Source organism: Macaca mulatta, chromosome 1 (genome assembly GCF_049350105.2).
Source record: "Macaca mulatta isolate MMU2019108-1 chromosome 1, T2T-MMU8v2.0, whole genome shotgun sequence".
Classification (NCBI taxonomy): Eukaryota; Metazoa; Chordata; class Mammalia; order Primates; family Cercopithecidae; genus Macaca; species Macaca mulatta.
In genome coordinates this window covers 76517382-76529893 of record NC_133406.1, presented here as the reverse complement: position 1 = coordinate 76529893, position 12512 = coordinate 76517382, and the positions used below count along the sequence as shown (strand labels likewise).

Sequence of the window (12512 nt, the reverse complement as noted above, 5' to 3'; positions counted from 1 at the left end):
TCATGTCTAAAACACCAAAAGCAACAGCAACAAAAGCCAAAATTGACAAATGGAATCTAATTAAACTAAAGAGCTTCTGCACAGCAAAAGAAACTACCATCAGAGTGAATAGGCAACCTATAGAATGGGAGAAAATTTTTGCAATCTACTCATCTGATACAAAGGGCTAATATCTAGAACCTAGAAAGAACTCAGAGAAATTTACAAGAAAAAAACAAACAACCCCATCAAAAAGTGGGCAAGGGATATGAACAGACATTTCTCAAAAGAAGACATGCATACAGCCAACAGACACATGAAAAAATGCTCATCATCACTGGCCATCAGAGAAATGCAAATCAAAACCACAATGAGATACCATCTCACACCAGTTAGAATGACAATCATTAAAAAGTCAGGAAACAACAGGTGCTGGAGAGGATGTGGAGAAATAGGAACACTTTTACACTGTTGGTGGGATTGTAAACGAGTTCAACCATTGTGGAAAATAGTATGGCAATTCCTCAAGGATCTAGAACTAGAAATACCATATGACCCAGCCATCCCATTACTGGGTATATACCCAAAGGATTATAAATCATGCTGCTATAAAGATACATGCACACTTATGTTTATTGTGGCACTATTCACAAAGACTTGGAATCAACCCAAATGTCCATCAGTGACAGACTGGATTAAGAAAATGTGGCACATATACACCGTGGAATACTATGCAGCCATAAAAAGGGATGAGTTTGTATCCTTTGTAGGGACATGGATGCAGCTGGAAACGATCATTCTCAGCAAACTATCACAAGAACAGAAAACCACACACCGCATGTTGTCACTCATAGGTGGGAATTGAACAATGAGATCACTTGGACTCGGGAAGGGGAACATCACACACCGGGGCCTATTATAGGGAAGGGGGAGGAGGGAGGGATGGCATTGGGAGTTATACCTGTTGTAAATGACGAGTTGATCGGTGCTGACGAGTTAATGGGTGCAGCACACCAATATGGCACAAGTATACATATGTAACAAACCTGCACATTGTGCACATGTACCCTAGAACTTAAAGTATAATAATAAAAAAATAAAAAATAAAAAAAAGAAGATGTGGTGACAAAAGAAGTTCAGAGTGATTCAATTGCTTGGAGAATTCAATTCTCCAAGATGGGGAAAAGAGGGCAAGAGAACATCTTTCCCCATTTCATAAAGAATATGTTTATTTATTAGGTGTAAATTAGATAATATCAGCATTAATAAGCACATGCATAGACATGTTAGCAGTAATATTCACATTCATATGCCCACAACTATTCTGGCTCTTTGTGCATAGATAAGAAACGTGCTATACAAGGGCATGTTTAGGTTGCCAATGGTATACACTTAGGGTCCTGTTAGCCTTGAAATAAAATACACTCATGGTATTCATTCTTAGGTAGATCACATTGTATTGATATGTCTATGCCAGGTTACTAGGATAAAAGTGGCAAGAGTTACCTGAGTCCTCTTGCAGCTGTTTAATTTATAACTGTGAATGTATTTCCTTAATACTTGTAGAATATCTGGTCTAATTAATTCTTGTTAACCTTAATATTGGTAGAAAATGCACCCAGGGCTACACCAGGAAGTGAGCATGTGATTGGGAAGCAGTAAAATGCCTGAATCAGCCACGTCTGCCGCTCTTGTTTGGCCCTTTTCCTCTTGACCATCCACAGTGCCCAAGTCTACCAAGTGACTTTCCCGTCTGCTCAATGCATGCCCTCATCTCTGAAATTAAGCCCATGACTACTATCTTGGCAACTACTATCTTTACTATGTTACCATAGTAAAGAAATGGTGTAGACCCAAAACATAGGGTCTGTTTTGAGGAACACCAATCTCAGCATGGTCTGGCCTTCAGAATGGGCCAGGGAACATCTACCTTCATGCCTCTGCCATATCCCGACCTGTCCAAGCCTTGGGAAACATCAACTCTCAAGTTTCCTTTTAATTTAATGCAATTATGACTGTTCATACTAATGAGCCAAACTTTGACCCATCATATCATTTATTCATCATTGTGGGGGCTGCATTAAAAGGATTTCCAGGAACAAGCCCTGCAACAAGATGTCGGAGGCACTATTACATTTCATCATGAGCTGATTCAAGTTCAGATTTTCTCTTTCCCCTTTGACTCTCATTTCATGGAGCTGCCTCTGACCACTGTCTGCTCCCTGCCCCACACACTCCCATGCTTGATCCCCTAAAATGTGATCTTCAGGAACAACAGTGGTTTGTGTGAAGAGAATAAATGGAAAGAGAATAAACTGCCACATGTGCTCAATCTTCTTCCCATTCCTCAGCCAAGGAACTGGTTCTTCAGGTAGCATCCCTAATCATGGATACATACACCTCACACTAAGTAATCTGAAAATTAAGATCAATCAGACTTTATTCTTTGTGCACTGAAAGACTCACCACAAAGCAAATGTAGAACTTTATATTTACCTATCAGATTATAGAAAATGAAGGCAGAGAAGTTACATGAAGAGAGAAGGAAGTTTCTCTCCAAGCTCACCCCCAGACCTATCATCTTCCAAAGAAAACAACAAAATCTTGTAAGAATTGAGTACAACAAACCTTTATGAAACACCAATATGTGACCGGCAATATTTGCCATAGAGCTTACAAAGACAAATAGGACATGAAACTCATTTTCAAGGAGCTCATGGTCTACTAGAAAAGATGGGCCCATAAAATTAAAATGTAATGAATCATGATAAATGCTACAGCTTGAAGCATATATGTGATTCTATAGAAATTTTAGGTCCTGAAACAAAGAAGAGGTCCTTTTCTAGCTGCCAGGGCTATGTGTATGTGTGTATGTGTGCATTTTCAGAAAAATTAGACCACAAAATATAATGAAAAAAACTTGGGTTTCAGTTTGAATCTTCGCTTTGCCATAATCTGAACAACTCTACTTATTGAACAGATTATGCACATTACAACTATTTTAAAATATTTTATAGGGTTGCTGTGTGTCAAATTTCTGAACAATTTAGAAAAAGGATTTTGTAAAACAAGATACTTGACACTTGTATATACTTAAAAGGTTGCCTTAAAGTATGATGTTGTCTTCTCTTGGGGCAAAATTATTTCATCCGAAAGAAATTGGATCTGCCTTTAAAAAAATGCATATTCCACAGAGAAACAGAAAAAAATGAGGGTTAAATTAATTTTTGTCAGAGCACATAAATATATTACTAAATGTTCAGATTAGAAACATATATATTTTTACATTGTTGTAGTTAATTTTTTCTATAATCATTGTGCCAGAACATTGAGTCTCAATTTAAATGTAAAATTGTACTATTATTTCCATTTTACAGATGGGAAAATTGTGGTACATAAAAGTTATCTTGCTCAAAATATTAATGCTATTTAGTAAGAGATCTGGGGTTCTAAACACAAGTGTAGAATCAAGGCTTTTTTTCTTTTTTTCTTTTCTTTTTTTTTTTTTTTTGAGACGGAGTCTCGCTCTGTAGTCCAGGCTGGAGTGCAGTGGCCGGATCTCAGCTCACTGCAAGCTCCGCCTCCCGGGTTCACGCCATTCTCCGGCCTCAGCCTCCCCAGTAGCTGGGACTACAGGCGCTGCCACCTCGCCCGGCTATTTTTTTTTGTATTTCTTAGTAGAGACGGGGTTTCACCGTGTTAGCCAGGATGGTCTCGATCTCCTGACCTCGTGATCCGCCCATCTCGGCCTCCCAAAGTGCTGGGATTACAGGCTTGAGCCACCGCGCCCGGCCAAGGCTTTTTTTCTTAAACACTAGGGTGTTATAGCCCAGAAGATGGAAAGTTTGAATTATAACTGTTGCTCTCCAGTTATTTCCTGGGACATTGTATATGCAACTGAAGAACAAGGTGGAATAAAATATATTGTTTCTTCAGTTTTGTAACTTTATAAATTTAATGAAAAAAAGAAAGAGTGATGTTTCTCACTGATAATTTTTTTAAACGACTTTGAATAGAAACAAAATACATTTCTTATATTTAACTTAGCAGCCTGCAATTGAGTTCCCTCGTTTGTATTCTGCACACTACTGCATCATAAAGGTATGGAGCATAAAGGTATCGAGCATAAAGGTATCGAGCATAAAGGTATCGATCATAAAGGTATCTGCACACTACTGCATCATAAAGGTATCGAGCATCCGCCTTGTATAGAGAACTTTGATGAATTCTAAATGAAAAAGAATATATATTCCTGCCCTCTTTCACACAGCTTAAAATTTAGATAAGAAAACAGAATATCCACATAACCTTCTTCAGAACATTAACCAAACATCCACTTACAGAAGAATTTAAAGATGTAGAAATGGATTTATTCTGTCATTCCTTGGAAATTAAAGAAATTCGGATTGGAAAAAAGAAGTAAAACTGTCTTTATATTCAGGATACATGATTTTCTATGTACATGTGTTGGAATCTACAAAAAATCTACTAGACCTTGACCTGATAAGTCAGACATTAAAGGATTCAGTATAGTAAGTTTTCTGGATACTTACTTACAATAATCAAATGCATTTATACATACTAGGAACAAACTATTGGAAATTGAAACAAAAAATACAATTTGCCATGACATCAAAAACTTGAAAATTTAGAGAGAAGTTTAATAAAAGATGTATAAAACCTGTATACCAAAAATGATGAAACACTGATAAAAGAAATAAAAACCCTAAATATATGAAGAATATGTGAATTCTATATTTCAACTTGGCTGGGCCACAGAATGTCCAGGTATTAAATCAAACATTATTCTGGATGTTTCTGCAAGGTTGTTTTGGGTGAGATTAACAGTTAAATTTGTACACCAAGTAAAACAGATTGCCTTCCCTAATGTGGGTGGGCCTCACCCAGTCAGTTGAAAGACTTCTTCCCTGAGCAAGAGAAAAATCCTCTAGTTGACTGCCTTCAGACTTCATCTGCAACATAGGTTCTTTCTGGTGTTAGAGTAAACAGCCTTGAGGCTAGAATTGCAGCACTGGCTCTCTCCAGCCTGTGAATCTACCCTGCAAATTTTGGACTTGCCAGCCTCCATAATCATGTAAGCCAATTTTTTATAATAAATCTCTCCTTCACTGTCTCTCTCTGTTTTTGTCTATATGTACCTACACACACACAGAGAGAGAGAGACATTGTATTGGTTCTGTTTCTCTGAAGAACCCTAATATAGACAGCTATACCTTGTTCAAGGGTTAGAAAACATAATATTGTTAAGATGACAACTCTCCTCAAGAATGATCTTAGATTCAATGAAATACCAGTCGAAATGCCAGTGGAAACTTTTTTTTGTAGAAATGGACTCTTTCAAAATCCATATTATAATAGCCAAAGCAGTGTATTTAAAAGAGTTCAAAGACTAATCTTACCTGATTATAAGATTTATTATGAATAAAGCTACAGTAATAAAGACAGTGTGATACAGGTAAAATAACAGAGAATTAGAGAATTAGATCAGTGACACAAAATAGATTCTAGAAATAGGCCCACACATATATATGGACAAGAGATTTTTGACAAAGGGGCAAAGGTGATTCACTGAAGAACATATGGTCTTTTCAAAAAACAAAGCTAGGTCGATTGGATATACACAGACAAACAATCGAACTCCAGTCGACACCAAACACCATTCACAAAAATTAACTCAAAATAGATAAGGGATCTACATGTAACACATAAAATTTAAAAACTCTAGATAAAAACACACGAAAAGCTCTTTGTGATATTGGATTAGGCAGATTTCTTAGATATGACAAATTACAATTCATAAAACACAATAAATTAGATTTCGCCAAAATTTAAAACGTTTGCTCTTTAAAAGACACTATTAAAAGAATCAAGAGACTAGCCACAGACAGAAATTATTTGCATCTGATAAAGGACTTATTCCTAAAATATATAAAAAATGTTCAAAACTCAATAATAAGAAAATTAAACGCTCAATATTTTAAATGGGCAAACAATTTGAGCAGATACATCCCAAAAGAGGATATATGGATGTTAAATAAGCACATTAAATATGCTCAACATTACTAGTCATTAAGGAAATCCAGACTAAAACCATAATGAGTAATCATTACACTCCTGTATAGAAAGACTAAATTTAAAAAGACTGCCCTCATCCACAAAGGTAGAATATGACAGAACTGGATTTCTTACACATTCCTGGTCAGAATGGTACAACCACTTTTTTTTTTTTTTATTATACTTTAAGTTCTAGGGTACATGTGCACAATGTGCAGGTTTATTACATATGTATACATGTGCCATGTTGGTGTGCTGCACCCATTAACTCGTCATTTACATTAGGTATATCTCTTAATGCTATCTCTCCCCACTCTCCCCACCCCATGACAGGCCCTGGTGTGTGATGCTCCCCTTCCTGTGTCCAGGTGTTCTCATTGTTCAATTCCCACCCATGAGTGAGAACAAGCGGTGTTTGGTTTTTTGTCCTTGCGATAGTTTGCTGAGAATGAGGTTTCCAGCTTCATCCATGTCCCTACAAAGGACATGAACTCATCCTTTTCATGGCTGCATAGTACTCCATGGTGTATATGTGCCACATTTTCTTAATCTAGTCTATCACTGATGTACATTTGGGTTGGTTCCATGTCTTTGCTATTGTGAATAGTGACGCAATAAACATACGTGTGCATGTGTCTTTAGAGCAGCATGATTTATAATCCTTTGGGTATACACCCAGTCATAGGATTGCTGAGTCAAATGGTATTTCTAGTTGTAGATCCTTGAGGAATCACCACACTGTCTTCCACAATGGTTGAACTAGTTTACAGCCCCACGAACAGTGTAAAAGTGTTCCTATTTCTCCACATCCTCTCCGGCACCTGTTGTTTCCTGACTTTTTAATGATCACCATTCTAATTGGTGTGAGATGGTATCTCATTGTGGTTTTGATTTGCATTCTGATGGCTAGTGATGATGAGCATTTTTTCATGTGTCTGTTGGTTGCATAAATGTCTTCTTTTGAGAAGTGTCTGTTCATATCCTTTGCCTACTTTTTGATGGGGTTGTTTGATTTTTTCTTGTAAATTTGTTTAAGTTCTTTCTAGATTCTGGATATTAGCCCTTTGTCAGATGGGTAGATTGCAAAAATTTTCTCCCATTCTGTAGGTTGCCTGTTCACTCTGATGGTAGTTTCTTTGGATGTGCAGGAACTCTTTAGTTTAATTAGATCCCAATTGTCAATTTTGGCTTTTGTTGCCAATGCTTTTGGTGTTTTAGACGTGAAGTCCTTGACCATGCCTCTATCCTGAATGGTATTGCCTAGGTTTTCTTCTAGGATTTTTATAGGTTTAAGTCTAACATTTAAGTCTTTAATCCATCTTGAATTAATTTTTGTATAAGGTGTAAGGAAGGGATCCAGTTTCAGCTTTCTACATATGGCTAGCCAGTTTTCCCAGCACCATTTATTAAATAGGGAATGCTTTCCCCATTTCTTGTTTTTGTCAGGTTTGTCAAAGATCAGACGGTTGTAGATGTGTGGTATTATTTATGAGGGCTCTGTTCTGTTCCATTTGTCCATATCTCTGTTTTGGTACCGGCATATTATTTTGGTTACTGTAACCTTGTAGTATAGTTTGAAGTCAGGTAGTGTGATGCCTCCAGCTTTGTTCTTTTGGCTTAAGATTGTCTTGGCAATGCGGAATCTTTTTTGGTTCCATTTGAACTTTCAAGTAGTTTTTTCCAATTCTGTGAAGAAAGTCATTGGTAGCTTGATGGGGATGGCATTGAATCTATAAATTACCTTAGGCAGTATGGCCATTTTCACAATATTGATTCTTCCTATCCATGAGCATGGAATGTTCTTCCATTTCTTTGTGTCCTCTTTTATTTCGTTGAGCAGTGGTTTGTAGTTCTCCTTGAAGAGGTCCTTCACATCCTTTGTAATTTGGATTCCTAGGTATTTTATTCTCTTTGAAGCAATTGTGAATGGGAGTTCACTCATGATTTGGCTCTCTGTCTGTTATTTGTGTATAAGAATGTTTGTGATTTTTGCACATTGATTTTGTATCCTGAGACTTTGTTGAAGTTGCTTATTTTTGAAAAGATCAACAAAATTGATATACCGCTAGCAAGACTATTAAAGAAGAAAAAGGAGAAGGATCAAATAGATGCAATAAAAAATGATAAAGGGGATATCACCACCAATCCTGCAGAAATACAAACTACCATAAGAGAATACTATAAACACCTCTACGCAAATAAACTAGAAAATCTAGAAGAAATGGATAAATTCCTGGACACATACACCCTCCCAAGACTATACTAGGTAGAAGTTGAATCCCTGAATAGACCAATAACAAGCTCTGAAACTGAGGCAATAATTAATAGCCTATCAACCAAAAAAACATCCAGGACCAGACAGATTCACAGCCAAATTCTACCAGAGGTACAAGGAGGAACTAGTACCATTCCTTCTGAAACTATTCCAATCAATAGAAAAAGAGAGAATCCTCCCCAACTCATTTTATGAGGCCAACATCATCCTGATACCAAAGCCTGGCAGAGACACAACAAAAAAAGAGAATTTTAGATCAATATCCCTGATGAACATCAATTCAAAAATCTTCAATAAAATACTGGCAAACCGAATCCAGCAGCACATCAAAAAGCTTATCCACCATGATCAAGTGGGCTTCATCCCTGGGATGCAAGGCTGGTTCAACATATGCAAATCCATAAATGTTATCCAGCATATAAACAGAACCAAAGACAAAAACCACATGATTATCTCAAAAGATGCAGAAAAGGCCTTTGACAAAACTCAACAGCCCTTCATGCTAAAAACTCTCAACAAATTAGGTATTGATGGGACGTATCTCAAAATAATAAGAGCTGTTTATGACAAACCCACAGCCAATATCATATTGAATGGGCAAAAACTGGAAGCATTCCCTTTGAAAACTGGCACAAGACAGGGATGCCCTCTCTCACCACTCCTATTCAACACAGTGTTGGAAGTTCTGGCCAGGGAAATCAAGCAGGAGAAAGAAATAAAGGGGATTCAATTAGGAAAAGAGGAAGTCAAATTGTCCCTGTTTGCAGATGACATAATTGTATATTTAGAAAACCCCATCGTCCTAGTACAACAACTTTGAAAAACAGTTGAGCAGTTTCTTCAAACATCAAACATACACCTTCCATGTGATCCTGTCACTGCACTCCTAAAACTTACTCAAGAGAAATTGAAAGCACATATCCGTACAGAAACTTCTATACAAGCCAGGTGTGGTGGCTCATGCCTCTAATCCCAGCACTTTGGGAGGCCGAGGCAGGTGGATCAGGTGGTCAGGAGTTCAGGACCAGTCTGGCCAAAATGCCAAAAACCCATCTCTACTAAAAATACAAAAATTAGCCTGCCATGGTTGCAGGCACCTGTAATCCCAGCTACTCGGGAGGCTGAGGCAGAGAATGAGAATTACTTGAACCGGGGAGGCAGTTGTTGCAGTGAGCTGAGATCGCGCCACTGCACTCCAGCCTAGGAGACAGAGTGAGACTCCATCTAAATTAAAAAAAAAAAAAACCCATAAAAAATTGAAAACAACCTGGCTGCCTATCAAAAGATAGTTGTATAAGTAAGTTGTGGTATATCTATACAGTTAAATACAATTCAACAATAAAAATGAGCTGACTATTGATACCCACAGCTAGCTGTTTAACTCTCAAAATAATTATTCTGAGTTTTGAAGTCTAGGGAAAAAAGCATACACACTCTATGATTTCCTTATGTAAATTTCTAGAAAATGCAAATGAATCTATGGTAACATGTTGTGGATCAGTGTCTCCTTGGGGATGAGAAGAGAAGAGAGAAAAAGAGGTAGAAGGTGTCTTAGTCTGTTTTGCGTTGCTGTAAATGAATACCTGAGACAGGGTAATTTATAAAGAAATAGGCTTGTTTGGCACATGATTCTGATTGCTAAAAAGTTTAAGATTGGCATCTGCATCTGGTAAGGGCTTCAGGCTGCTTCCACTCCTGGTAGAATGTGTAGGGAAGCTGGTGTGAGCATAGATAACATGGTGAGAGAGGAAGCAAGGGTGGGGAGTTGCCAGGCTCTTTTTAACAATCAACTCTTGTGGGAACTAATAGAGTAGAACTCATTGACACCTCCTTCACCAAGAAGAGAATTTATCTCATATCTATGTATTGTTCCACCTACTTACTTACCTATCTGTCCTTCTGTCTATTTACATATAGCTATGTAGAATGTTTACCAGATATTAACAGTGATTTGTTTGGCATGAATGAATTTGGGGAATTACATTTCCCTCTATACATTGCATTTTTTTTCTGTTACATATATATGATGTATGAGAATCATCTTTACAAAAATTAAGGTTATTTTGAAAGGTGTAGTTAAATTGATTAACGAACAAACTTTATGTGCCGATTAATAGAGGAATTGGTCAGTGTTGTGGGCTGAATTGTCTTTCCCAAAACTCATAGGTTGAGCCTTACCCCATGGTGTGACTATATATGGAGATAGAGCCTTTAAGGATGTAAATTAAAGATAAATGAGGTCATAGGGTGAGGCTGTAATCCAATAGGATTGATGCCTTCATAAGAAGAGGAAGAGATACCAGCAACATGCATGCACAGAGTAAATGTAGCCATCTGCAACCCAAGAAGAGAGCCCTCACCAGAAACCAACCCCACCAGCACCTTGATCTTAGACTTCCAGCCTCTAGAACTGTCAGGAAATAAATTTATGATCTTCAAACCACCTAGTCTGGGATATTTTGTTATGACATATCTAGCAGACTTAATGCAGTGAGTAAATTCATTTATGTTGCCATTAAAAAGAATAATTCAAATATATATTGAACCCAAAAATGTCTTTTATGAATAAATGGCAAAAACAAATTCTGGGGTAATATGCACTATGATTCGCCTTCTGTTTTGAATAAAAAGCAAAACATGATAAATTATGCATGTACATGATTTTATATGTTTATGTAAAGGGACGTACACCAGACAGTCAGGCAATTGATATTATTTTCCTCAGGAGTGGGACTACTGAGGAAAAGAGCCACTGTTTCTTCAAGTATTTCTGAATTGCTTGAAATATTACAATATGCCCGAATACTTTTGCAATTGAAAAAAATTGATGAACCCTTATATTAGGCTAGTGCAAGCATAATTGCAGTTTTTACATTGTTGAAATTTGCGATTTGACATTGGAATACATTCCTCATAAATATGGTTATGTTATACATCTTTTTAATGTGCATTTCTTGCTTTTTTTGCTAATGACTTGCTACTTATTTTAGACTATGGAAATAATGTTAGACAAAAAGCAAATTCGAGCAATTTTCTTATTCCAGTTTTAAATGGATTGTAAGGCAGCAGAGACAACTGGCAACATCAACAATCCATTTGGCCCAGGCACTGCTAATGAATGTACAGTGTAGTGGTGGTTTAAGAAGTTCTGCAAAGGACAGGCGATCCTTGAAGATGAGGAGCATAGTGACCAACCATTGGAAGTTGACAACGACAAATTCTGAGCAATCATTGAAGCTGATTCTCTTACAACAACAGGAGAAGTTGCCAGAGAACTCAAGGTCGACCATTCTACAGTTGTTCAGCATTTGCAGAAAATTGGAAAGGTGAAAAGGCTCGATAAGTGGGTGCCTCATGAGCTGAGGAAAAATCAAAAATATCATTTTGAAGTGTTGTCTTCTCTTATTCTACACAACAGCAAGGAACCATGTCTCCATCGAATTGTAATATGCAATGAAAAGTGGATTTTTTATGACAACTAGCGATGGCTAGCTCTGTGGTTGGACCTAGACAAAGCTCCAAAGCACTTCCCAAAACCAAACTTCCACCAAGAAATGGTCGTGGTCACTGTTTGGTGTTCTGCTGCCGGTATGATTTACTGCAACTTTCTGAATCCCAGCGAAACCATCACATCTGAGAAGTCTGCTCAGCAAATTGATGACATGCACCAACAAATGCAATGCCTGCAGCCGGCATTGGTCAACACCAAGGGCCCAATTCCTCTCCACGACAATGCCCGACTACATGTTGCACAGCTAGTGCTTCAAACGTTGAATGAATTGGGCTACAAAGTTTCGCCTCATTTACCGTATTCACCTGACCTCTTGCCAGCCGACTACCACTTCAAGCATCTCAACAACTTTTTGCAGGAAAAACGCTTTCACAACCACCAGGATGCAGAAAATGCCTTCCAAGAGTTTATTGAATTACAGAGTATGGATTTTTATTCTACAGGAATGAGCAAACTTATTTCTCACTGGCAAAAAATATGTTGATTGTAGTAATTCCTATTTTGATTAATAAAGATGTATTTGAGCCTAGTTGTAATGATTTAAACTTCACAGTCCAAAACTGCAATTACTTTTTCACTAACCTAATATTTTGAAAAAACATAACAAAAATATGCCTACTTAGTGGTGGATCGTATATGCATATTGATTTCCATCTATATGTCATGTATCCA

The 12512-nt window shown here is 37.3% G+C and overlaps 1 pseudogene; it reads left to right on the top strand.

Moving 5' to 3' along the window:
- Window positions 1-11322: 11322 nt before the first annotated feature.
- Window positions 11323-12349, top strand: LOC144337641 (histone-lysine N-methyltransferase SETMAR pseudogene; annotated as a pseudogene).
- The last annotated feature ends 163 nt before the right edge of the window (window positions 12350-12512 follow it).